The sequence below is a fragment of the Urtica dioica genome, chromosome 7 (genome assembly GCF_054948205.1).
Source record: "Urtica dioica subsp. dioica isolate 48M chromosome 7, U.dioica_male_clone48M_v1_H2, whole genome shotgun sequence".
Taxonomy (NCBI): Eukaryota; Viridiplantae; Streptophyta; class Magnoliopsida; order Rosales; family Urticaceae; genus Urtica; species Urtica dioica.
In genome coordinates this window covers 23,103,339-23,131,086 of record NC_142762.1, presented here as the reverse complement: position 1 = coordinate 23,131,086, position 27,748 = coordinate 23,103,339, and the positions used below count along the sequence as shown (strand labels likewise).

Below are 27,748 nucleotides of genomic sequence, written 5' to 3'. Positions count from 1 at the left end.
GGTAATGGAGACTAAGTTATTGAGGTGGCCCCTCTGTTTGGGCCAATGCGCAGTCATATTATGAAAGTCTTGATCCATGAGGCTCATGCTTGGCAAGTGATCATTGACACCTCTACCCATCGGAAAGCTGTATGTAACGGTTTGATCAAGCTGATGACTCCGACGGCTTGCACTAATGGTGCTTCCAACTCCCAGCATTCCCCTTCTAGTGATGTTAACGAAGAAGTTCAAGATGAAGAGGTTGATCTCGACTCTGGTTCTTCTAGTGGCTGTTGTCAATGGTGCCCACAAGAAGAGTTGTAATCTTTATAATGTACATTTGATGTAATAAAGTTTCATGAAGACTCTTGCTTGTAATTGCTTATTCATTAATAAAAAGTTGAAACGTTCATTCACTCTTCCTTGTCTGTTTGAAGCTTTATGATAAAACATTAGTCTTTAGTCCATAAACAAACTAAACAACTTACGAAGAGACAAATGTAGATTTGCATGAACAAACTCTTCGTAGTTTGCTTAAAACGACATATTCGCAATCTAAGGGTCAAAGGACTATTGACCTCAGTATGATTGTAAGAAGAATCTATGATGTCTGGTTATGAGGCATTGAGAGTTGGAGACTCTGTAGTTCTTCTAGGTATCTTCCGAAGGTACTCAATTGACCAGTGCACTTCTAGAGACAAGATAAGAACAAACCATTTAACCTCTTATGTCTCTAAGTCACTACGTATGAATTGCATCGTGCTTACCTTAATCCCGAAATGAGACATGCCATTTCACACCTTACGTATTCTCATTTGAGAAAGTCAGAGTTCGGACTCACTATGTGATTCCGAACAAGGCCTATTGGTGAAGTACTAAGTTGTGAGAATGTCATGAGTAACTTTGTGAAGTTCTCATAGATATGGAATTCATGTACAAGATTACTGAAATGCAATGTATATCACCTCATGCTTTGTTCCTTGGAGTGTAAATAAATGAACTGACCAGTGTCCAAATTGAGTCCTGACTCTTTTGGATGAAACAATGTGACTTGTTAGCTCCTCGTCAATACATTGTTTCTAACTTATTCACAAGCGACAAAGGAGTTGAGGAAATAACAGCTAGAAGAGTAAAATGGTAATTTTGTAAATCCCGACTAGCTGATGATATTCATGAAGGGTAAACACTGATAATATTCTGTGGATCCACTCATTACAATTATTGAATTCTTGAGTAGAAAATAAATTCATTTGAACCGAGAGATTTTCAGTATCAACTCTTTAGTGGAGTCAGTTGACATTAAGCTAAACTTGGAAAAGGTTGTGTGAACTTTTGAGACCAAGTGTTTAGCTCAAGCTTTGTTCATTTGGATCCATGAGGTCATTGTCACGAATCACATCGAGTAGGAATACTTAAACTGGAAGCTAAGTCAAAACAAGAACGAAAATAGTCAAAAGGGTATTTTTGTCTTTTGAGACATAGGATGAAATGAATGTCAATAAATTTTTTGACAAGGTCATTTGATGACTCAATAACACTCGGCCATGACTTGATCATTGGGCCTTGTGGATTAATTTCATTTCATATGAATTTTATTGAAAATTCTTAATGGGCCTTTTTTCATGTTGTCATGAACAAATGAAGAAGCTTCTAGAAGCTCCTTCTAGAGTTGAAATGGGCGCCTACTACCCAAGAGAAAGAGAGAATATTTTGTGCATATATGTATCAAGATACTTGCCAAAAGAAAAAGAGGAAACAAATTTCCTATGCATGCCATAAGGAAATTCGACCAAGGCTAGAGAAAGGAACAAAATAGGAAACAAATCAAGGCTTCTAGAATGCCTTGTTGGCCGAGTATCTCATAGAGGAAAAGAGGAAATTGGGTCATGAATATGTGATATTCTATAGAAGAGGAAACTATCTTATTGAAGGTGAGACCTCTCCTATAAATAGGAGCCTCATTCCACACATTTCATTCATCCAAGTTTAAGAGATTTGAGAGACTCTCTCTCTCTCTAGAACTTGGCCGAACTCCTCTCTCTCTCTCTAGTTAATTTTCGGTTTTTGTTTTGGCACCTAGGTCCTCATTTGACCTAGTGTTTAGCTCTGCGACTTCAAGACTCGTTCTTAAGTCGTAGTGTTTAAAAGTGCCCACACACTGATTCGTTTTCTCTCGAGTGATTTAGTGATAGAAACTTTCGTGGTTGCTCGAGTTGCCGAGGAAGGAAGAGAGACGTGCTGCGAGGGGAGACGAACGTTGCAACCTTTTTCCAAAAGCTTCTCAACGTTCAAGCGTCTAAAAAGGTTAGTAAACTTCTATGCTCATAATAGTTTTATTTATATGTACTTGCTCTTTGTCTAGGTTAGTAAAAACTATTTTACTTGAAAAAGAAATTTTTTTAAAATTCCGCCGCGAAGCATTAAAATTTTTCTTTAACCCTAGATCAATTCCAACAGTGGCTTAGGTCATGAATATAGTACTTTTGTTATGTGTCTCCTACCATTTGATTTGCTTTGGTATGTACATATTTTGGATATTTTCTCTTCTACTTGTGTGTTTATATTCTGAATACTTGTTTATGGTTTGTACTCCCTATGGTTCAACTACTCTATGCTCATACTCCATACTTATGTTTGTTCCGAATTTATGACTTTGTCGATTCTACTTGCGTTTGCTTTAGTTATATTTGTATTTTCTCAGACTTGTGCCTCACTCTGAGTTGGTCTATCCTTGTCTTTGGTCTTTTTTTAGGCAAACCGTGGGAGAGATAGTTCATTTGCCATTTATTTTGACTTTTTATTACTTGTCTGTGTGGAGTATCTATTTATTTTATTTACTGAGACTTTGTCTGATGAGTACTAACTCTAGAAGTGCTTGCCTCAAACATAGCCAAATGGGGAGTTTGTTGTTACATTTGTTGTTGGCTTTTTTTTTTTGCGGCACGTTTATCTCAACAATTTTGTCTCACCAATATGTCTTGCAACAATCTCCATGATATGTTGAAATTTTTTTTATCACTGTGCACATTATCTGTATATTTGGCAAGTTTTCAGCTTTGCAAGGATTGTTAGCGGAAGACCTTCTACGTATATTTTATCCGCGTGAATGGGTAAGGTATTTGACTTCTAGAGGTTTTGACCAATATAAAAGAATTTTTTGGCCTTAGTGGTCTTTGACGCACTCATTCACACAATTAGAGTTCTAAGATGTGCAAGACTAGCAGATTGAGAAACTAGTTGTGTGATGTGTGTGGTGTAGTTCTCTAGACAGTATTCCCAATTCATAAAGCGTTAGAGTCTCGTTTGGGTTTTTTGTTTCTTGATTAAGTACTCACGGTTGTTGACATTGAAGATAAACAAACATGTGGGGAGTGTTTGAGTGGAAGCGATGAGATCTCAGATTCAGGAGAAGCTTGAGTTGAAATTCACAGGTAGTACTATGAAAAGGTATTTTAAGTGAGATCATTCATATAAGACCATCGCATACTATTGACTATTTTTAAACAATGAATTTCCTTTCCATTGAGCAAACTACCCCTAGATTAAGTGACCTTGCATCGAACTGCGTCTTTGTTGTGACGTGTGTTGTTGACTTATTTTTTTACTGCAAGTTTGTTTGGTAAGATGTCTTGTAACATGCTCCAGGATATGTGGAGACATCTTGGCCGCTGTGCGCATAATTATAATTTTAGTAAGTTTCCTGTTTCTCAAAACTTGTTAATATAATATTGTCTACATATATTTTCTCCGTGTGAATGGGTAAGGAAACCCTATTTTGACTTCATGGGATGTATGACCACTATAAAAGAGAGCCGATGCCCTTACTAGTGTTTGACGCATTCATTCACACAATTAGGGTTCTTAGACATGCAAGATCGGCGGACTAAGAAACTAATTGTGTGGTGGTTGTGGTGTACTATGTACGCTGTTTCATCGTCTATTATTTGAGAATGGAACTAGGAGATCTCAGATTTAGTGGGAGCCTGATTAGAATACTGAACACTAGGAGAGTGTTTGAGAGTGGAATTAAGGGAATCTCAGATTCAGGGATAACCTGATATGACATTCACAGGTAGTAATAAGAAAATGGCCTTGAAGCGGGGATCGTTCATATAAGTCCAGTGTTGTACTATTGACTACTTTTCATATAGTGAATTTCTTTTTCACCGGGCACTGCCCTCCAGAGTAGATGACATTGAAGTGAACTGGGTTACCATTCTTTGTGTCATTTACTTTTACGTATTGCTTTTTATTTATAAGTCTATTGCATCGGAACAGATTTTCGCATACATTGATTCTACATTATGTGTGACTTCTTGTCTCTGACTGAACATAATTTTATTTGGTATCTGAGTGAGCACCCAAATCTTAGGGTGTGGTTCATGTGTTGTCGACCGTTTCATTTTGTGATAAATAATACAAGAGAAGGCGGATCCGTTAATCGTCCACCGGCGCTTGACGGGACAAATTATGCCTACTGGAAAGCTCGCATGTGTACTTTTTTTAAGTCTGTTTACAACAAGACTTGGAAAGCTGTTAACAATGGATGGTTTGCTCCTACTCTCATAAATAAGGACTAGAATATTGCATAAGATGAAGATACCCTTGGTAACTCACATGCACTCAATGCTATTTACAATGGTGTTGATAAGAATATTTCAAAGCTCATCAATACATGTAAGAGCGCCAAGCAGGCTTGGGAGATCCTAGAAGTTGCTCATGAATGCACCTCCAAAGTGCGTAGTCAAAGACTCCAGCTTCTCACTACCAAATTTGAGGCCATGAATATGCTTGAAGAGGAGACCATGTCTGAATCCAATGTTCGCATCTGAGGTATCGCTAATGATTTTTTCTCTTGGAGTTCCTGTGAGTGATGAGAAACTTGTCCGAAGATTATGAGATCTCTCTCTAAAAGATTTAGAATGAAGACTATTGTCAATGAAGAAGTACATGATCTATTCCAGATGAAATTCGGCGAGCAGATTGGTTCTCTCATGAATTATGAATTGTCTTTTCCTAAACCTAGAAGAAGAATAAAGGTGTAGCTTTCAAAAACTCCATTACTAATTAGAGGGAGCAGGTCCATTCTGAAATTGATAATGATGTTGGTGATTCTATTGATATGCTTTCCAAAGAATTTGGCAGGATCATGAGGAGGCTCGATAGGAGATCCAGGAAAAATGTCTCACATGCTGACATGTTGTCAAAGGCAATCAGCCGAGATAACAGTATCAGAATGGTGGAAATTTTTAGAGACGTGAATGTGATGGTGACATATCAAACATCAACAATCCCAACAGATCCAAAGGGACACTGTGCCGTGAATGTAAGGGGTTTGGACACATTCAGAAAGAGGAAGTAGAAAAGAGACTACACTGCTACACTCTCTGATGATTAGTCGGATGATGAGATGAATCTGATCAAATAAGCCATTTTGTGGCCTTTACAGCCTCTATTTGTGATAATATCACTAATGATTTCAATATTGTTGCCAGTTCTTCTAATCGTGTTGATATTTCCTATTCTTGCCACTGATGATGATGAACTTTTTGATAAATTATGCTGATACTTACAAAGTTTTTTTTTTTTTTTTTTTTTTTTTTTTTTTTTTTTTTTTTTTACGATAAGTGGATTGAAGAACCACAAGTTTTGGAAAATTAGAAATGATTGATTGAGTCTCTTACACAGGACAAGACTAGATTTTCAGAGACTATTTGCGACTTGAAGCGTGAAGTGAGACATCTAAACTCTGAGCTTGAGAAGATGACTGAGTCTTTAAGAATACTAAACTCATGAACTGATAACATTGATAAGATTATCACTTTTGGGAAGCCTGCAAAGAACATGAAAGGGATTGGCTACAATCATGGTGGTTCCAGCTCCAATACCGCCTTTATTCCTCCCACTGATAAGGGAACTGAACATACGCCTCCCAAGATGACGTTGACATCTGGCGCTGATATGCATCAACGCAAATTTCATCATTAACCTATTATTATATCAATGAGGTCTCATGTCAACAGACCTTGTTGGATCCATCACTATTGTGGTCATCGTGGTCATATACGTCCTTTTTGCTATTGTCTATATGGAAGAAGAAATCTTCATCGCCCTCAATTCTCTCATAGACCTCAAAATGTGAAAACTTTAAACAGCCGCAGAGTTTGGAGAGTACTTAAAGCTGGTTATTAGGCTAATAATGCATACATCTCTCTTCGAGCTTCAACCAATGAAAATTAGTATTTTGATAGTGGTTGCTCTCGCCACATAACAAGTGTCAAAAGCTATTAGTTGATGGTCTTACTGCTAATCTTATCAATATTAGTCAACTTTTTTTTATCAAGACTTTCTTGTCAAATAGTGTGTTATGTCTGACAAGTAATAGGTCAAACTTATGAAAGGAATTCGGTCCTCTGATAATTGCTATATGTGGTCCCCTGCAAAAGCATCATTAAATCAACCTTGTCTTATCTCAAATGAAGAAACCAAGTTATGGCACTACAAGCTTGGTCACCTGACTCTGAGAAGCATGCAAAATATCATATATGAGAAGGCTATTCTAGGAATTCCTGAACTCAAGATCGAGGAAGGAAATTTTTTTTTTTGATTGTCGAGTCGAAAAACAGGTAAGGAAGTCGTACAAGATGGTTCAACATCTTACTATCTTGTATGCTCTAGAATTACTTCACATGGATCTCATGGGTCCAATGCAAATGGAAACTTTTCGAGGGAAGAAATATGTTTTTTTCTGTGTGGATGACTATTCTACGTATGCTTGTGTTGATTTTATCTGAGAAGTTTGATACTTTTGTTGTGTTTTAAGCCTTGTATCATTGCCTACAACATGAAAAAGGCGAAAGTATTAGAAAGAATGTGTGAAGTCAAAGTGATCATGGAAGAGAGTTTATGAACTTGAGCGTCTCTTTGTTCTGCAGCTCTGAAAGTATCTCTTGTGATTTTTATGTTCTCATTACCTCTCTGCTATTTCGTGGAGCGAAAGAATCATACTTTTCAAGAGAGGCCAAAGTGATTATCTATGCCAAATATTTCCTCACCACGTTTGGGATGAAATATTTAATAGTTCTTGTCATGTCTCAAATGGAATGGATGTTGTCCGGGTTCTTCTACCACTCATTATTAAATCTGGAGGGGAGAAAGTCCAACGTCATGATGCACAATCATGCAGATATTGAGAGTTTGGATGAGGAGGACTGTGCACCTGCCAGTACTGATGTCGAGAAAGATGTTTCAGATAATATCGCTGACATGACTTATGGAAGCATGATTGGAAGCTTGCCTTATCTTACAGCCAGTATGCTGGATATAACATTTTATGTTAGAGTCAGTGTTCGATATCATACAAACTCTAAGGTTAGTCATCTCACTTAGGTAAAACGCATCATCAAATATATTGTTGGTATTGCTTTGTATAGTCTCTTGTATTATTTTGATACCAAATCCATTCTGGATTATTGTTGTGACGCTGATTGGGTTGGGAATGCTGAAGACATAAAGAGAACACCTGGTGGTTATTTATTTCTTGGGAATGATCTAACTTTGTGCTTCAGTAAGAAGTATATTTATGTCTCCTTGTCCAATGCAGAGACATAATATATTGTTGCAAGAACTAGCTGCACTCAACTCTTGTTAATGAAACAGATGTTTGCTGAGTATGATGTTCCTCAAGATGTCATTAAATTGTATTGCGAAAATATGAGTGCCATCAATATTTTCAAGAATCTTGTTCGACATAGCCTAAGCACATTGATATTTGCCACCATTTTATTCATGAGCTTGTGGAGAAAACAACTTGCTGATATATTTACTTAAGCTCTTGAAGCTAATCAATTTGAAGCACTTCGATATACTTTTGGTATTTGTGTGATGTACTTGTAGCAATTATTGGGTCTAGGCCAGTATTGCTCTTCATAGGCCCATTTATCTAGCTAGCCCATTCGACTGACCAGTGGATATGTGATTATCTCTCTATTTTACTCAAGGAGCCATTTATCTAGTTGGCCCATTTGACTGTACAACAGTTTTCTGATATATTCTTGTTCTTTTTCACGGGCCCATATATATGGTTGGTCCATTCGACTGCACGATAGCATTTCACGTATTATTCGTTTTTGCTCATGGGCTCAACTTTCTGGTTGGCTCATTCGACAGTGTTTCGGTATTTTTCAGTTGTCTCTGGTGTGTATTTATTTTCGTTGCTCTAGTTAGCCCAACAGATTGTGCGACATTGTTTTGAACTTCTATGCCTCTCAGTTCACGTGATAATTGATTTATTTCTGGAGGAGGTTAAATGCAATCTCTCATATTTTGAATTTTACCAACTTGATTTTTCTTGAAATTTTGCTTACGCTATGTGTGAAAATTCTGATTGCTTCTTCGCGTATTTGTGTTTCTCGAATTTTTCTTCTTTTTTTACTGTTTTTGTTGATAATGGTGAGAACGAGAAGTGGTGCCAGGACTTCTGTCCTCGTGAAGAAGGCTTCGAAGAAGAAGATTATGACAAAGAAAGATGTAAAGGGAGAGACGAACATGCACAATATTCGCGTGATGGGAATGATCTCTGGTAGAGGTGCCAATGGTCAGTCCGGAGGTGTCTCACCTAAGGTAATTCCCACCCGCAAGAGAAAATTCTCCACTCGAAAAACCACGAAGAAACTGAAGAATGATGCCTTGTCTATATCAGATATCACTGGGGATGCGTCCCGCAATGACTCATCTGAAGAGAAAATTGTGCTTTCATCTCTATCGACTGAACATGAGAATCATCCTGGCCATATTGAGGATCAGCCCAACATCTCTTCATTTGAAGTGCCCCATGTGATGGTTTATGCTCCTATTGCCTCTATTTATGGCGATGATGATGAAGAGAACGTAGATGAAATGGCTGATAGAGGTGATGTTGAAAATGACCAAGGTAATAGGTCTTGGAATGTTGAAGTCGTGATCAAGGGCTCTGATAATCTTGAGTGTCTTTTGGATGCCACTGATCCCTTGTGAATGGGCATGATTCCATTTGTGATTTTTCTACTGTTGTGGTTGGTCCTTCTCTTGAGAATCTTTCTCATTCTGTTGATGATAATATTAAGAAGGATGCCCCTCCTCCTTCTAACTATCTTGCTGTTGAGAGCATTATTGTGAAGAATTTTGTAGAGGCACCTGTTGAGACTATGCATGTTGTTGTTGGTACTGCGAAAAATTCCTCGAAGAAGAGCAAAGTTTTTTATAAAGATGAAGTTGTGTTGGCTTCTTTGGTGCCTAAGAAGAATAAGGTTGCTGAGAAGGGTAAAAAGAAGAATGTAAAGAAAGTAGTGAAGAAGAACTCTGTGAAGAAGACTCCTGCTATTGAGTCTCTTGTTAAAGATGTCGAGCAAGATATTGTTGACATCCTGGGCGACATTGAGGAAGAAGAATAAGAAGATGAGCGAGCTGCCAAGCGCTCTAAAGTTGGGAAGCACTCAATTGATGAGAAGAATCTTCATAAGAATGTGTCCTCAGTTCCCATCATCAATGTCCCATCTCACTCTAAGCATAATGTGATCGAGTGGAAGTTTGTATTTCATCGCAAGATTGTTTATGAGAATGAGCTGATAGAGAATGATCAGAAGCGTGCTAAGATCATGGAGTTATTGAGTGATGTGAACCTGATGAAGGTTATGATTGGGATTGGTCCTTATTATCCCATGTTGGTGAATGAATTTGTTATGAATCTGCCTACCAGTCTCAACATACTTGAGAGTTCTATCTCCAGGAAGGCATGTGAGAAGTCAGTGTCTTGATTTATCTCTGGTTGTTATTAATGACTACATGGGGCAAGGTAGGTTAATCTATGCCGATAGTCTATCCTCCATGAAGAGTATTGTGCATGTGCTATATAAAGATGTTAAGAATGTTTGACCGAAGAAGAGAATGTTGCCTTCGAAATTTTTGAGTGCTAAGTATTCAATCCTCTATAGGATTAGAATTGTTAACTGGGCATCATCTTCTCATGGCTTATGCGTCACTCCTTCTCTAGCATGTCTTCTTTATCAGACGGGTGCACATGCTGTTTTCGATTTGGTTAGTTTGTTTCAAGCATGTACTGAAGCATGCCAAGTGCTATGCTATTAAGCGGCCTATTGGTTTTCCTTCTTTGATCACCTGTATTCTCTTTTCCCAAAAGAGAAATAGTTTGCATGATGATGATGTCGCTGGTGCAGTTCCCGAAAAGCTAAATTTTAGTAACAAGTTTGTTGAAGGGAAACATGGCATTGATATTGTTAGGCCATCTAATGGGCCTTCTTTCGAAATTGAGTTTGGTACATGTGATGTAGCCCCCCCCCCCTCCCCGTTTGTGCCTTTGCACAGTCACATTTTGAAAGTCTTGATCCATGAGGTTAGTGCTTTGCAAGAGATCAACGACTCCTCTACTCGCCGAAAATCCGTGTGATGGTGCTTCATAGATCATGCTCCTAGCATATGTTGCTCACAATGATAGAGCTTTCTTCTCCCAACATACTCATCCTGCTGAAGATACTGGTGATGCTTAAGAAGAAGAAGATGTAGTTGGTTTATAATCATCTAATGTTTATGATAATGAAGATCGTACTTCTGGTTCTCTGTCTCCTAGAACTTGATTCGTTTGCTTGCGTCTGTACACCATTTGGATATTTGCTCTTCTGCTGGTATGTTCACATTCTTGATATTTGATGATGGTATGCACCTTCTTCTTGGGTTTCAGATATTTGCTGATGACCGTATTGTTTTAGACTCTGCTCTATGGTTGAATTGTGTTGATCAGTATCTTTGCTTCTAGTTGTATGTTGATCAGTCTATATGCTTCTAGTTGTGTGTTTAGTCATCTACATTCCGGATTTGTGTTTGCTTCTGCTATTTGCTTTAGTACTCTGTGTGTTTATCAGAATTCTGCCTCCATGTGTTTTGGTTGATCATTTCCTATGTTCTATTTTTTAGGCAATCAAGGGGATAAGTAGTTAATTTATCATTTATCAGAACATATTAATTACTAGCCTCTATGTTCGAGTGTCAATTTATTTTTTACTAAGACTTTATCTGATGAGTATTGCTCTGGAAGAGCTTGCCTAAAAAATTTCCAAAGATGGACTTTTTTGTTACGTGTGTTGTTGGCATATTTTTTTTATTGCAAGTTTGTTCGGCAAGATGTCTTGCAACATACTCCAGGATATGTTGAGACATCTTGGCCGTTGTGCGCAGAACTGCGTTTCGCAAAAATTATCAATCGAAGATTTTCTACATATATTTTCTCTGCGTGAATGGGTATGGAAATCCTATTTTGACTTACAGAGATGTATGGCCACTATAAAAGAGAGCATCTGCCCTTAGTGGTCTTTGACGCATTCATTCAAACAATTAGGGTTCTTAGACGTGCAAGTCCAATGGACTGAGAAACTAATTGTGTGGTGGTTGTGGTGTAATACTTTGTACGCTATTTATCGTCTTATTAAGCGTTAGAGCTTCTATTGCGTTCTATGATTTCCTGATTGAAGTTTTCACGATCGTTGACATCGAAGAATACAAAACACTAGGAGAATATTTGAGAGTAGAAATGAGGGGATCTCATATCCGGGGGGAGTTTGATTAGAATACCAAACACTGGGAGAGTGCTTGAGAGTGGAATTGAGGGGATCTCAGATTCAGGGGAGCCTGATTTGTAATTCACGGGTAGTAATAGGAAAAAATGGCCTTGAAGCAAGGATCGTAAGTACATTATTGTACTATTGACTACTTTTCATATATGGAAGTTTTTTTTCCACTAGGCACACTGCACTCCAGTGTTGGTGATGTTACACCAAACTGGGTTACCATTTTTGTGTCATTTACTTTTACGCACTGCTTTTTATATATCTGTGTGCATCGGAACAGATTGCCACATACATTGACTCTACATTTTGTGTGATATATTGTCTCTGACTTAATATAATTTTAGTCACTATTCTTTGTGTCATTTACTTTATGCACTACATAATATTTTCCATCTATTGCATTGAAATATATTGCCGTATACATTCTCTACATTATGTGCGACATCTTATCTTGACTAACCATAATTTCAACTCGGATTAGGCCCACTTACTTCAAGATTAGCTATGATTTCATTAAGTAGCATGAGGTAAAAGGCATCATCATCATCATTGAAACATTCATTTGTTTACGTATGTGTTCTGATTTATAAGTCTTTTTCCTTAAACTACTTGCAACATGTGAAAAGTCAAAATTCATATTTGCGTACATTTCTTCATTATAATCGTAGTTTAAAAGTAATTACCATAATTTTAGGAATAAATGGACAATTTATTCCATTAGAAAAATATTAGGAGAACTCGTGATGTTTTGTTATAAGACATTGTTGAAATTGATCTAGGGTTTAAGAAAAAGTTTAACGCTTCGTTAAGCGGCGGAATTTTAAAAATTTTCTTTTTCAAGTAAAACGGTTTTTACTAACCTAGACAAAGAGCAAGCACATGTAAATAAAAACTATTATGAGCATAGAAGTTTACTAACCTTTCTTGAAGCTTGAAATTTGAGAAGCTTTTGGAAAGTTGCAACGCTCGTCTCCCTCGCAGCACGTCTCTCTTTCTTTCCTCGGCAACTCGAGCAACCACGAAAGTTTCTATCACTAAATCACTCGAAATAAAAGGAATTAGTGAGTGGGCACTGGCCAGTTCATTTATTCACACTCCAAGGAACAAAGCATGAGGTGATATATATTGCATTTCAGCAATCTTGTACATGAATTCCATATCTCACTACCAGAAATTTGGCCTCGAACTACTGCCGAACGCCGTAGTCATTTTAAATCCACTACAGTTTACTGACTGTCATCTATTGCACTGGAGTCTTATCTCTTTGATTATGACTCTAGTGTTTGGCCGTAGTGTATCTGTTTTATAAGACTGTAGTTAAAATATATAACTACATTGTTTAGATGTAGTCTTACTAGTGGCATCTATAAACACTACAACGTTAATTAGACAGACTACGACGTGTTTGTGGCATCTATTGCACTGGAGTCTTATCTCTTTGCCTATGACTCCAGTCTTTTCTGTTGAAGACTACATTTTTATAATGTAGTTGTTCAAATTTTGAGTCAATAAACACTACAGCTTTAAAGAGTAGTTATAATTAATTGAGTTGGACAGACTACGGCGTTTTTGTGGCATCTATTGCACTGGAGTCTTATCTCTTTGTCTATGACTTCAGTCTTTTTTGTTGAAGACTACATCTTTTAGGTGTAGTTTATATTCATGAAGTTATATTTTAACAATATAGACTACATTTTATCTATGTAGAGAAATTCTTTTTAATAAAAACATATATTTAAATAAAAAATACATTTATATTAAACACAATAATAATATCCAAAAAATCTCATATTTCATTAAATCAATAATAAATATCATTTACATAAATATCCAAAAAAACACCAAATAATGATTTCCAAAACAAATTCCAAATTGTACCTAATGAGTTCTATACATATAATATTCTAACTAGGATTGAGGCAATAGACATGGTATCTTTTCAGGAAAAAAAGAACAATATAGCTTTTCATGAATGTGACCTGTAAGTAAAGTTTCAACCATGAATACTTGAGTTGATGTAAACAAAGCAAATATAAGAAACTTACTAACAGTTAATGGTCTAAGAAACAACTAGAGATCAGAGAAATTAACACATCACAGCATCGACAACCCTGTGAGCAACGGCGCTTCCGGTGCCAAAGGCCATTCCTGCACAAACGGGATAAAAATAGCAGACACGTTCATTTACCAATTCACTGCGAAGATGATCTGTAATGCATACATTAGATGGTTTTGGTTTGCGTCGAAGAATTCGAAGCATACCTTGAGCGATCGTGGATCCAATACCGCTTAGCATCCCACCACCACCGCCTTGTTGGACAGGAGCCGGGGGAGGTGCTTGATGAACTGCATCGAATCAGAAATTTGTTGATTAAAAAATTGCACATAGCTTTATTTGGTTTAATCAGGTATTTTTCAAGTAAAGCTTTTAAATCAAAGAATCTTGTATTGTAAATAATTATGATTTCAGTAATACACAGAATGAAGAGTAAATACCTGGGGCGGGACGGGGAGCAGCACGGGGTGCTGGGCGAGAGGCGGATCGTCCTGAGATAATAAAAAAATCCCATAAGAAACATTGAGTCAACGAAGAGAAAAATAGGATATTTCACCGCCATTATTGACCAAGAAGAAATCTAGATGTGTTATTCCCTATTAAGTGAAAACAATCTGCAGCAAATCTCATTTGGTAGGAAAATAAAAATAAAAACACGTAAAACCCTTGTTCCGATGCAGTTTTCAAAATCGAAGATATACTATTCCGACTATATTGCAGAAACCAAGATCAAATAAACAAATCACAGTCCTAATGAACATCTCTATTGAATTCCAGGCATCTTTGTGGTAGGGCTTACGAACCACATCTATGGAAATTGTCTGATTCATTCCAGTGCTACCTATGTTGATATTAAACTTTCTTAATGCATTTAGTTTTAATATACATAGACAATTCACAGAAAAAAAAATGTGTAAACATAACTAAGACAAACAGGTTTCTTTTCATTATGTTATAAATCTCATGATCTAGAGTTTAATCGAAAGAGAGAAGAGAAAAATTACTCAAAGCTAGGAGTGGAGAGCTTGAGAGTACGGATAACAAGAGTGAGTTCATAAATTTCAGTAACTGTAGAAGCACGATAACAAGGTGTATAATTCAGGTAACTGTAGCATCTCTTTTTTTTTCTTTCCTGAAACTGAAAGAGCACGCATGTTTCAATACCGTAAGCTAAGTCTAATTCAGATTCTAATAAGACAGATATAAACCAGAAACCAAAATAAGGTGAAGCTGAAAATTGAAGCACATAAGACACTGTATTTTACAAAAAGAAAATGCTACAGATAACTGAGAGAAAACAATCGAATAGAGAAAACATGATGAATATCAGAAAGGAAAAATGGAAAAAACAAATGTGAGAGATAAAGAGAACCATATCAGCTTTGAAATATCAACGATAATCTAGACCTGAGCGTGAAGAACACAATCGCGACCAGAGAACAGAGTCGGCAAAGCTTCCTTTGCAGAGGCGGCAGAGAGTGACGGAGCTCCGGCTATCAGATTCGGAGGCGGAGCGGAGAGGCTGAGGTTCCAATTGATATTGACCAAGCAAGACCTTGTAGATGACAAAATGCAACTACACTTAAGATCTGTGTCACTATAAGTTTAGCGTCTTCCTCTGTATACTTTCCTCCTCTGCAATACAGGCAAGAAATTTGAACATGTTACGATTCATAACAAACCAATATCACATACACACAAGAGATACAATAACTACTACCTCAATAGAATCCTGTCAAGAAGTTCTCCACCTTCACACAACCTGAGAGAGAGAGAGAGAGAGAGAGAGAGAGAGAGAGAGAGAGAGAGAGAGAGAGAGTGTGCATTATGAGGTGATTGGAAATGCAGATGACTTTACAAAACCTCAGCAAGAAGATGGTAACAATTGGAACCGGTTTTAACTAATACCATAGAAACCTAGTCAAGAATGTAAAATTTCAATGGCCAAGCGATTCATAAAAGATTTTTTCTCTCTTTTTTTTTTTGTTCAAACTTATAGGTAAAGAACAAGAGAATACTCACTCCATTACTATATACACATTGTTGCTGTCTTCATATGCATCATAGAATTTAACTAGATGTCTGTGCCCGGATAAACCTTTCAAGATCTTCACTTCTCGCCGTACATCTTCGATGGCGATAGCCGTAGTCATCTGCAGCGTTAAATTTTTATTTTTATTTTTTTGTTCACAAATGTCCTTGCTATTTGGCCGGTAAATATGCCTAATGCCATACCATGAACATGGAAATTCAGATTATTCCAAATAGCAAACAAGTGTTGTGAGAAAACAAAATTCGTAATTTCTACAACACAAACATAAACCATCCACGAATAAACAAGTATATGCGCTCTTGTTTGTTTCTGGCTCGATTTCTGAAGACACAATTCAACTCACGCTAAACTTATAGTGACACAGATCTTAAGTGTAGTTGCATTTTGTCATCTACAAGAGCGGAGCTCCGGCTATCTGAAATTGACCAAGCAAAAACTCCAATTCAATTCTCAAAACGAAGACCCAAAAATCAATTAACAGGTTCAAGCTAAACAATATAGAAAAAACCCAATTTCTTTACAAATTTTCGGCCAAAAAATCAATTAAAATTCAGGAACCCTAACTCAAAGAATTTCAGATCAAGAACAACAACAAACCGAGCCCAATCCAATCCATATACCACGGAAAAACTGGACTTACTTGCAAATGACTTGACTTCGTCGTTTGTGAGTCCATCGACTTGCATCAATTCTCTAATCTGCTTTGGAGTTGCACCTGTGGAAAATTACAGCAATCCTCACAACTTGTATTTTACATTTAACTTGTAAAATTACAGCGCTGATGAATCGGCTGTGAAGCTCCAGCGACCACCACCGCCTCTGATTCCTTGCGGCGGCAATTGGCAAGTAAAAATCCATTTATGTATTCTCTAGAAAAATAAATAAATAAACAAGCAGAGGTATGAAAAGAAATATTTCATTTCTTTTGTGGCTATAAACACTTAATGCAAATATTACCCTTTAAGAACACGTCACAAAACCGAGCAAATAATCTGAACAAAAAATTAGAAATTGAGCGAATAAAACTCCAACTCAACACTTAAACATCGAGACCCATGTATTAATCCAATGATTCAAGCTTCAGATTGTAAAAACCCCAAATATTAAAATCCAATTTTCGGCCAAAAAGAAGAGAAATTCATAAACACAAACCCTAGCTCACAAACTCTAATTAGAAATAAGCATAAACCGTGCCCAAGCATAAGCAAACCACGAAACTCAAGCTAAGAAATTAAAACCCCTAATCAGAAACACTAAAATCGGACCAAAGAGGAAAATATTTTCAAATCGAAACTCCTACCTTGTTAATGAACGAGTCACGGGCCACGAGCTATCTCTCGGAATCTCTCTGGCTCGCTCTCCCTCGCGAAATCGCCCAGACTAAAGTCCCATTTCTTTTTTTTTTCTTTTTTTCCTTTTGTTGTTCTTGGTAGTAATGTGACGAGAATAGAAGCAAAGAGAAACTTCAAAGGCTTCAAGTAGGGCCAAAGGCGGTCGAGCGCATGACAGAGGTGATGAGACGGATGCAGTGCGTGTGAGAGAGGGAGAACGGGATGAGAGTGAGACTTTGATGAATAAAAAAATGGTAAATTGAAATTAGTATAAGTGAATATAGTGTTGTTTCTATACTTGGTGGAATTTGAAGTTTTCGTACACCGCCAAAAAAACAAAATCTTTTGTGGAAAATTTCCCTCCAACTAAAATTTTGTTAATTTTTTATATTTTAAGTATTACAACTCATTTTTTACCTTTGACTGTTGTGTAAATGTGTCAAAATTTTGTGGGAAATTTCCCTCCATTTAAAAATGGTGAAATTTTGATCATTTTTAATTTTTTAGTATTACCACTACTTTTTTATATTAGCTGTAGAGAAAAATAGACCATTCTCTACAGCTTTATATTCGACTGGAGTCTAATATAGGCCTAAAAAAAGGTGACCGTAGTCTGTATTGAAAGACTCCATTAAAAGGTTAAACTGGAGTTAAAAAAAAAAAAAAACTGTAGTTGTATCCCATATTTCTGTTAGTGTCTATGAGAACTTCACAAAGTTACTCATGACATTCTCACAACTTAGTACTTCACCAATAGGCCTTGTTCGGAATCACATAGTGAGTCCGAACTCTGATTTTCTCAAATGAGAATACGTAAGGTGTGAAATGGCATGTCTCATTTCTGGATTAAGGTAAGCACGATGCAATTCATACGTAGTGACTTCGAGACGTAAGAGGTTAAATGGTTTGTTCTTATCTTGTCTCTAGAAGTGCAATGGTCAATTCAGTACATTCGGAAGATACCTAGAAGAACTATAGAGTCTCCAACTCTCAATGCCTCATAACCAGACATCATAGATTCTTCTAACAATCATACTGAGGTCAATAGTCCTTTGACCCTTAGATTGCGAATATATCGTTTTAAGCAAACTACGAAGAGGTTGTTCATGCAAATCTACATTTGTCTCTTTGGAAGTTGTTTAGTTTGTTTATGGACTAAAGACCAATTTTTTATCATAAAGCTTCAAACAGACACGGAATAATGAATGAACGTTTCAACTTTTTATTAATGAATAAGCAATTACAAGCAAGAGTCTTCATGAGACTTATTACATCAAATGTACGATATAAAGATTACAACTCTTCTTGTGGGCACCATTGACAACAGACATGGTGTTGGGGACTCTAATATTCTAAGACCGAAAGTCTAAACAATTTAGCTCTGAAAGTCTTTAAGTCACTACGTATGAATACACTCAAGCTTACCTAAATCTTGACACTAGACACAATCACTTGTGACTAGTCATCTTCCTTTAATGAGCCAATGATAAATGTTCTTCTATAAAGTCATAATTAAATAGTAGTAAAAATGGCATAGTTATGTTGGGGATATGTGCTCTCATAAATATGAAATTCAGAAATACGATTGCTGAAATACAATGTATATCACGTTATGATTTGTTCTTTGTAGTGTGAATAAATTAATTAGACTTATTATTTAATTAAAAATATTCATTGAATTAAAAAATTGTGATATGGTAACACCATCCCATAAAGAATGCTTGTGCGTATTTATAAACAACATAAGAGTAGGAAATAATAACTAGAAGAGTATAATAGTAATTTTACAATTCTCATCTAGTTAATGAGATATTCATGAAGGGTAAACCTTAACAGATATTCAAAGGATCCCAACGTATTAAAGTAGTAATATACATAATAGAAGACTAAAACATATGAGCGAACATATTTTCAGTGTCAAATCTTCGGTTGAGTCAATTGACATTATGAATGAATTTTGGAAAAAGGTTTGTGAACTTTTAAATCCAAGAATTCAATCTTAAGCTTTTTTATATGGAACCATTAAGTCTCTCCAACTAGTAAAATAAATTAGAAAATGTTGAATTAGTTAAATTGGAACAACATTCAAATGTTGTGTGAAATTTATTTTGTGAAATGCAACTAGAAAAGTCACTTTTTGCATATGATGCTAGAGGAAATCAATACTAGGAATACGGCCATGTCATTTATATAAAATTAAAGACAAATTTTATCCTTGATTCTACGCATGTCATATTCCTATTAGTCTTAGACTAATTAAATTAGATTAATGAATTGTAAAATTGTGATTGGTTGATCACAACGTCACAAGGATCATGCTTGTCCATGATTCCCCTTAGGTTGCAAGCCAATTGGGTCAAGATTAGAGAATTAGACATGTCATTTTGTTGATTTATTTTAAGTGATAATTACATAACTTAACTTTGTGCTTTAAAGAAAAAAAATCGTTAACAAGGACTCACTCCTCTACAAAGCCAATCAGGTCAAGATTAGAGAATTAGACATGTCATTTTGTTGATTTATCTTAAGACAATTCGGTCAAGATTAGAGAATTAGACATGTAATATTTTTTATTTATCTTAAGTGATAATTACGTACCTTAACTTTGTGCTTTTTTCTTATTTTTTTTTTTAAGATTCTTTAACTATGACTCACTCCTCGGCTGTGTGACACATACAGGGGTTTTGATTCAGCCTACATGATGTGTTGGCCTTGTTTTGAAAGGCTATAAATAATCTTAGCCACGATGAAAGGCATATCAAGCAAGCCTCATTTGCTTCTTTAATTTTGAAATAACTCTCTCTCTCTCTCTCTCTCTCTCTCTCTCTCTCTCTCTCATACACACATAGGACCTTGTTAGTGTAGTCTAAACAAACGACGTGTCGTTTGTTCATTTCGTTTAAATTGTTGTCGTTTACTTTCTCTTGTTTGAATGTCGTTACTTTTAAATACATGTAAACGTCACATCAGTTGAATCAGCAATGAGAGATCTTCTTCTTCTCTGAATTGATCCAAACACTCTCTCTCAAAGTTCTAACATGGTATCAGAGCTTTTCTCGTTCGACGCTTGATCGAAGATCTTCTTCTTCTCCGATCATCGTCCTCTGATCCTTTCTTCAAACACCTTATTTCTTTTTACAACTACATCGACAATCATGGAAGGAAACGCAAATCAGGCGTTCGTGACATTTGCTCATCCAATTGCTTCGAAACTCGACAGCAACAATTACATTGTTTGGCGAAAACAAGTGCTCTCAACTCTGCGAGGTCATAATCTGCAGAAATTTTTGCTACCAGAAGTGATAGCTCCACCAGAATTTACCAACGAACGAAATCGAGAGAACGGAATTGTCAATCCTCAGTTCACAGCTTGGGATAGGCAAGACCAGCTCATCATTTCGTGGCTCATGGCGTCAATGAGCGATAATCTACTCTCGCGAATGGTGTCGTGCGAAACTTCAGCTCAGATCTGGAGTACCTTGAAGACATACTTTGCTTCTCAAATTACAGCAAAGATCTCGCAATTCAAGACTCAATTGAATGGAATTAAGAAAGGCTCGATATCGATCAATGACTAGCTTCTCAAAATTCGGAGCTTAATTGATCTTCTGGCCATGGTTGGTGAGGAATATAAACCAAAAGACCACATCGATGCGATTTTCAGTGGATTACCAGAGGAATATGAGATGTTCATTATGAGTTTGGAGATGAGAGTTGAGCCGCTCTCAGTTCTTGACGTCGAATCTCTACTCCTCACTCAGGAGAGTATAATTGAAAGGAAGTCTCAAACTCTGAACCAGATCGAGTCTCCAATGGCGAACATGATGATGTATAACAACAGTTCCAACTGGAGTCGAGGCAGAGGCTCCAGTTTTGGCCGAGGTCAGTACAACAATGGAGCTTATCGTGGTAATCAGTATTCGCCAAGAGGTGGACAATCATCTCAGTGTGGTGGCTACGGAAACTACTCCAACTACAATACTGGCAGAGGATTCTCTCAGTCCAATCCAAATCGTGGTCGTGGTTTTGCAAATCGAGGACGCGTTCAGTGCCAGCTGTGTGGTAAAACAGGACACATTGTCACAGCGTGCTTCTACGGGTTTGATCAAACCTTCTCAGGACCGGCTCAGCTTCAAGATGATGCTCAAGGTCACCTTGCTGAAGTTGGTGATGAAGGAATTGGCGACTATCAGTTCAATCTTGGCACTGACGAGTACTATGACATCTCTCAGAATGATTTCAATCCTTCAGCCATGCTAGCCACACCGTCTACAAGCCAGGACTCCAGCTGGTACCCGGACTCAGGAGCTACACACCACATTATATCAGCTGAAGACAATCTCATGACTAAACAAGGCTTCACTGGTTCAGAGAAGGTGCTTCTTGGAAATGGTATGGGCCTCACAATCTCTCACATAGGTCAATCTGTTCTTAGCTGTCCTGATCACAATCCTCCTCTTGTCCTAGACAAACTCCTTCATGTTCCTGCCATTACAAAAAATCTTCTTAGTGTGTCTAGGTTTGTAGCAGATAATGATGTCTTTTTTGAATTTCACTCTACTCATTGTCTTGTGAAGGATCAGGTGTCTAAGTCGGTTCTAATGCGTGGTCAACTTTACAATGGACTCTATGTCTTCGACAAAAATCAGGTCCTTTTCTGCTCAAAGTCAAGTTGTCAACCAGACTTACAGCCTTCCTCTACAATCAAGTTAGTCAGAAATTCAAATAGTACTGTAAATGCTCTAGTTTCTAGCTCAAAAACTTCATGTAATAATGCTTTCGATGTTTGGCACAAGAGATTAGCTCATCCCTCTGATAGAGTTGTTAAGTCAGTTCTTCACTCGTGTAAAATCTCTTATGTCAATGAAAATTCTTTTTCAGTCTGCACTGCTTGCTGCTTAGGAAAAATTCACAAAAATCCTTTCTCATCGTCTAACACAGTCTACACAAAACCATTACAACTTATTCATACTGACCTGTGGGGCCCATCACCACATCTCTCTGCCTGTGGCTACAAATACTACATACATTTTGTAGATGCCTTTTCGAGATATACCTCGATATATTTGCTGAGACAAAAGTTAGAAGCTCTACATACTTTTCAGCTGTTTCAAAAACAGGTTGAGCTACAACTTGGTCATAAAATTTTAGCAGTCCAGTCTGACTGGGGAGGTGAGTATAGACCGTTCACAGGGTTTCTTAGTGCTCAAGGAATCATACACCGGAACTCATGTCCTCACACTCACCAGCAGAATGGTCTGGCTGAACGAAAACATCAGTAGATTGTAGAGACATGGCTCACTCTACTGGCTCAAGCAACCATGCCAATGCAATTCTGGGATGAAGATTTTCGTACAGCTGTTTACATTGTCAATCGGCTTCCAACTCCTGTCCTGAACATGCTGTCTCCTCTTGAAAAGCTATTTCAGATCAAACCAACCTACTCTCAACTCAAAATCTTTGGTTGTGAGTGCTTTCCAAACACAAGGCCCTATAATAGCCACAAACTTGACTTCCGCTCAAAACCTTGTCTCTTTCTTGGGTATAGCCTTAACCATAAAGGGTACAAGTGTTTAGATTCCTCTGGGAGAGTGTTCATCTCCAGAGATGTAGTCTTCAATGAGGCAGTGTTCCCCTACACCACCATATTTCCTCAAACACAGCTTTCATCTCATCAACTTTCACACACACACACACTCCAACTCAGCCTCTAGTAGGTCTTCCAGGTAGTGCTCATACTGAGTCACGATCTATGACATCCTCTCAGTCCTCAGCCTCTCAATCCTCCTCTTCATCACATTCCCCATCATCATCATCAACCTCAACTCACTCCACACCCTCAACACCCTCTCCACAATCAACTCCTTCACATGAACCATCCTCAACCTCTCCCTCATCACAATCTGTGAACCATCCTGCACATGAGCTGTCCTCATCCATTCCTATCCCTCCCAATCCCACCCCTCCACTGACATTATCTCATCCAATGGTTACCAGGAGCAAAAATGGTATATTCAAACCCAAAGTGTTGTATGCTGCTACAGAACTTGACTCAGTATCAGAGGCTCTGTCTTCAGAAGCTTGGAAACAAGCCATGACTGATGAGTATCTAGCACTCATACGCAACAACACTTGGAGCCTAGTCCCACTCCCACCTGACAGGAAAGCAATAGGTTGCAAATGGGTGTTTAAGCTGAAGCAAAACTCAGATGGGACCCTGAACAGACACAAAGCCAGACTGGTTGCTAAAGGTTTTGAACAGGTGGCAGGGTTTGATTTTCATGAGACTTTTAGCTCTGTTGTAAAGCAAACTACAATCCGGGTGGTTTTAACTCTTGCCCTAGCTAAAGGCTGGCATATTAGACAGCTAGATGTCAATAATGCCTTTCTTAATGGTGACCTAAAGGAGGAGGTTTACTTGTAGCAACCTGAGGGGTTCATAGATGCAACCCGTCCAAGTCTGGTGTGTCGTCTTCACAAATCATTGTATGGACTCAAACAAGCTCCACGGGCATGGTTTGATAAGCTGCACTTGGTGCTTCTCTCCATTGGATTTAAGTCAACTCAGTCTGATCAGTCCCTATTCATCAGAGTTACACCTGAGTTCACTCAGTACATACTTGTCTATGTGGATGATATTCTAGTGGTCAGCAGCTCCCACTCTCACCTTGAGACCCTGAGTCAGATCTTCATCAGTAATTTGCTCTTAAGGATCTTGGTCCTCTAGGGTTTTTCCTTGGCATTCAGGTTCATCATGTCGTCTCTGGTCTTTTCTTGTCTCAGAAGTATGCCTCAGACCTACTTGCTAAGGCTAAAATGCAGTCTGCTAAGGGAATTGCCTCTCCCATGACGTCTGGTGTGAAGCTGTCTGCGTGTGGGAGTGAAGAGTTTGACTCACCCTCACTGTACAGAAGTGTAGTTGGGGCTCTTCAGTACCTGACCATCACACGCCCAGAATTGTCATACTCAGTGAACAAAGTCTGCCAATTCATGCAACGACCTCTAGTGTCCCACTGGAAAGCGGTCAAGCGTATTCTTCGCTATGTTGCTGGCACCATCGATTTTGGACTTAGAGTTGATCGTCAAAGTATGGATAACATGTCCTTAAGTGGATTTAGTGATGCTGACTGGGCATGTGATGCTGATGATCGTAAGTCGACGTCTGGCTTCTGTGTGTTTATGGGATCAAATCTGGTGGCGTGGTCGTCACGCAAGCAACATACGATATCTCAGTCTTCAACTGAAGCTGAATTTCGGAGTCTTGCTAGTCTCACGTCTGAAGTTCTGTGGCTTCAGTCTCTCCTTGGTGAGCTCGGCCATGACTCGCCTCGTCGGCCTGTTCTTTGGTGTGATAATCTCAGCACTGTGATGATTGCTGCCAACCCGGTGTTGCACGCGCGGACTAAACATATTGAAATCGATCTGTACTTTGTTCGGGAGAAGGTCCTACATCGCCGCCTTGATGTTCGTCATGTCCCAGCCGTTGATCAAACAGCGGATGGCCTCACCAAGTCAATCTCCAGCCTCCTATTCCCTTCCTTGCGGTCCAAGCTTTGCGTTGCATCTCTCTCCACGCTCAGCTTGCGGGGGGGCTGTTAGTGTAGTATGAACAAACGACGTGTCGTTTGTTCATTTCGTTTAAATTATTGTCGTTTACTTTCTCTTGTTTGAATGTCGTTACTTTTAAATACCTGTAAACGTCACATCAGTTGAATCATCAATGAGAGATCTTCTTCTTCTCTGAATTGATCCAAACACTCTCTCTCAAAGTTCTAACAGAGCTCGACCCTTTCTTGTATACAAGTTCGCCTAGAATTCCTTGTAATCATTCGACTATGTAAAGTGCATCTCTAATAACTTGATTCATTTGTACCCACACACAATTTCTAGATTGTTTCTTTTTAGCATAGTTCTAGATTTTTTTTTGGTTGTGGTTTATCATGTGCATCAAGCCAATGCTAAATCAGGATATGGAGTCCAAAATGCAACATCTTTTCAAAGATGCATGCTTCAAGAGATTGGTATTATTTAACATGCGATCATGCTCGTTGTTTTAACTTTCGTAAAACTATTTTCTTGAAATAAGAAAAATTTTGAATGCCACCACAATGAGTTGTGTAAAAAAAAATTCTTAACCTCAATACCATTTTCAATAAGGACGGGGTTGGGATATTTTTTTTTGGGCAGAGAGACAATTTAAACCGCTTAAAATTTAACGAAAGTCACTTTTAAAAGATTTTATATCTTTTAAATCGACAAGTAAAAAAATACACACAATCACGTACTTTATATATTTTATAGTAAAATGGATTAGAAGCGAAAGCAAAATGTTGCTTCAATAACTCTAATATGTAGTAGTGTTCAGTGGCGGATACAGACTCGGAAGGGGGGTGGGGAGGCCAAAACTGAATTTTGGCCGAAAAAAAAAAAATTTAAGCTTGAATTTTTTTTTTTGGGGGGGGGGCTCAGGCCTCTTGGGCCTTCAACGTGGGTCCGCCACTGGTAGTGTTACCGCCGCAAAATGAGATCTTTAGTCCAAGTAAGTCTTATTTTTGTGTGGTGATTTTTCTTAAAAAAAATTTCAAAGGGAAATTGATCCATGGTAAAATATTTATTTAAATACTCATTTGTACACATAATAACCTATTTATAATGCATTAAGTAGATTCCTAACAAATCAATTAATCAACCATTATTTTCAATTTTTGACGTAAAATCAAATTGCAATTTTGAATAAGTTTAATTATCAATTAAATTAGTTGTAAATTTTTATACGAGGTCAATTCATTTATGGAAATTTGTTGCGGCTCTATCTATAGTTGTCGTGGGTAGCAACGATATATCGCGGTTAAAAATGTTGTGGGTGTTTTTGGTAGTTGTTTCAAGATTTGTTTAAAAATAGCTATATGTGATCACAATGATTTGGAAATTTAGTACATTGATATTAGTAAGAGTTATAGAGGATCAAAGACTACCGTCTCAAACAAAATGTATTGGTCAACATCATTTACTGTTGAAGTCAATAACTTAAAGTTTTATAAAATAAAAAAAAAATAAAAATAAAAAGTCGAGAACGAGAACTGATATACTGCTCATAACATGTTATTATAAGAAATTACATATATTCTGATTATGTGAATTTTTTTTTATTTTTCTATATTTTTTAACAAAACGATTCAAGTGTTTTGAGTTGATCGCTGGCAATACTGTTTTACCGTCGGTGATATATGATATAATATCGACCTTTTAATTATATCTTCAGTCGGTTGTTAAATAGTTGTTTTTTTATTTTTTATTTTATGTAAAATAATATCATCAACGCATTACTCTCTCCTTATCCTGTCTAAAAAAAAAAAAAAAAAAAGTCGGTCAAGACTGATTCCTAAATTTTCAAATTTGGAAAAAGATTTCATTCATGAACCAAATGATTTCCTTTCGTCACCATGATATCATATTCTCATTAAAATTAATCCTTAATTGAAGACATGATACATTTTAATAATTTTCAGTATTCAAGTAATATCGGGTAATCGTGTATGTTTCGGGTTTGCGACGCACATGATGATGCATGCTACAAATTTAAGTTACACTTACTTTTTTTTATAAAAAAACTTAAATTAAATACGAAACGAAGTTTATTAATTGTAAAAAATATTATAAATTTTGGATATTTTTTAAGATAAGATCTTAGAAAGACGGCAATATACATATATATTGCTCTTTCCCATTAATCGAACCGCATGAGAATCCATATATAGGAATGGCTTATTGTTAATTCAATGCGTACGGTCGGAATAAAATATTCTTTTATCTGCAAGGTGTTGTACGTATATGATGCAATAATGTATATATATGTGGTGTTGGATTTATGTTGGACATGATTATCAAATGTTTACTTACTATCATATCATATAAGCTTATGGCAATGATTGGTTAATCTGGATCTGGTAATGTACAGCTCAAACTAAACAAGAATCTATGGTCCTCTCTCTCTCAATTTGTTAAAAAAATATATATTTTTTTTTCGATAAAAGCACTGTTTCAATTTTGTCGACGGCTGATTTATGTTCAATGTCTGCAAAATACAAAAGACAAAAATATTGTAATTATATTCCACAGCTTTCAGTAATGTTATAATTTTAATTTGTAATGTCAATTTGTTGATGAACCGACAATTCTCATTATTTAATATATACGTGCCAAATTGTTCCGCATTTAGAAATATACGTGTAACTTGATCACCTAAGAATAAGATTATATGTTATCAAGTTATGTATTTTTCATCTAATTAATATGATCAGTTTTATCCACTGGGTAGTGATTACTTGCTATCCAGTTCTATGAACAATAAAATACAAAATACATCTTGAAAATTGCTTGGATTTATGTCCACGAAAACAGGCAATAAGACTCATATTATATTGATATTTATATATGTGATGTTAAAATAAGAGATAATAATGTTGAAACCTTTTATTTATTTAATTATGAGTTTACTATTATCAATCTTACACTACGTTTAGTTGGAGGAAATGAAAATGATAAAGGTGGAAGGAATTTTTTTTTTATATAGAAATTAACTAATCTATTGTGGTGTTTGATATTAGGTACATTGAAATAGTGAAAATTAAGAGAGATTTGTTTTTGTTTGGGTGTCTGTTGATGTCGGATTCGTTCCCTCAATAATCACGAAACTATATATATATATAGT

At 37.0% G+C, this 27,748-nt stretch overlaps 2 long non-coding RNA genes across 2 annotated transcripts; both read right to left on the bottom strand.

Annotated features, from left to right (window-relative positions):
* Positions 1-13,918: 13,918 nt before the first annotated feature.
* Positions 13,919-14,828, bottom strand: LOC149390461 (uncharacterized). The gene is made up of 3 exons (XR_016300336.1): positions 14,658-14,828; positions 14,094-14,144; positions 13,919-13,943 (listed from the first exon to the last, which is right to left on the bottom strand). It is a non-coding gene; the product is annotated as an uncharacterized LOC149390461 (long non-coding RNA).
* A 398-nt stretch (positions 14,829-15,226) lies between these two features.
* LOC149390460 (uncharacterized) lies at positions 15,227-15,867 on the bottom strand. The gene is made up of 3 exons (XR_016300370.1): positions 15,676-15,867; positions 15,374-15,415; positions 15,227-15,288 (listed from the first exon to the last, which is right to left on the bottom strand). It is a non-coding gene; the product is annotated as an uncharacterized LOC149390460 (long non-coding RNA).
* Positions 15,868-27,748: the final 11,881 nt, after the last annotated feature.